The following is an 895-nucleotide window of genomic DNA, read 5'->3' on the forward strand; positions in this document are numbered from 1 at the left end:
AGCGCACACGGACGGACGGACGGACGGACGGACGGACGGACGGACGGACGGACGGACGACAATACAAAACTATAAAGGATCTGAGGATCCTTAATAATGCGATTAATGAAGTAGGTACTAGATGATATTCCAAATGTGAAACCCAGTGGTCAGTAGACGTTATAGAGGCTGGGCTATTACTTCCAAAGTTCACTTTAAATATCTTCGGAAATAATTAGGCACAAACGCTAATTCCGTTACAGGGTACAATCAATCATTCAAACTATTTTTAGTGGTATATGCACCATTTTAATCTTGCATAGAAACGTTGTGTACTTCTACCACACCTGGCAAATTCCATAACAAACAAACCTTGTCCATGAATGCACATACCATTTAAAAGATTAATTAATCTTTTCCCTCCGTAATTCAATCACCACACACAAAAAGACCATCAGTAATGAATTTATCATGAAAGATAATTGCGACAATCAGACTTATTGTTCGTTTAACCTGGTACTCGTTTATCAGTACGTTTAACATTCCGATAAAATATCGTTTGTAAATTAGTGGGAATAATTGTGGAACATTGCAGCAAGTCATTAATTAGCAGCCTTGAAAAGAGCGACATTCGGATGACAGAAATCAATATATCGCAAATCCATTAAACCGAATTTGTATATTTTAAGCAAACGTTTTCTTCAAAATATGCCCGTTCATATTAGCTATCAAATTTTTATAGACCATAACGCTGAATTACAACTTCGACTGCAGATTTGAAACGTCTATAAATAATTGAACATGTCATTCTCTTCCTTGGTTTTATGACTTGGACCTTTTTCTACAATATTGCATCAGATTAATCGAGTTGCAGTATGTTTATTCAACATTATCGTGACGTCCTAAGCCGATTATG

Source organism: Photinus pyralis, unplaced genomic scaffold (genome assembly GCF_008802855.1).
Source record: "Photinus pyralis isolate 1611_PpyrPB1 unplaced genomic scaffold, Ppyr1.3 Ppyr1.4_LG5, whole genome shotgun sequence".
NCBI classification, from domain to species: Eukaryota; Metazoa; Arthropoda; class Insecta; order Coleoptera; family Lampyridae; genus Photinus; species Photinus pyralis.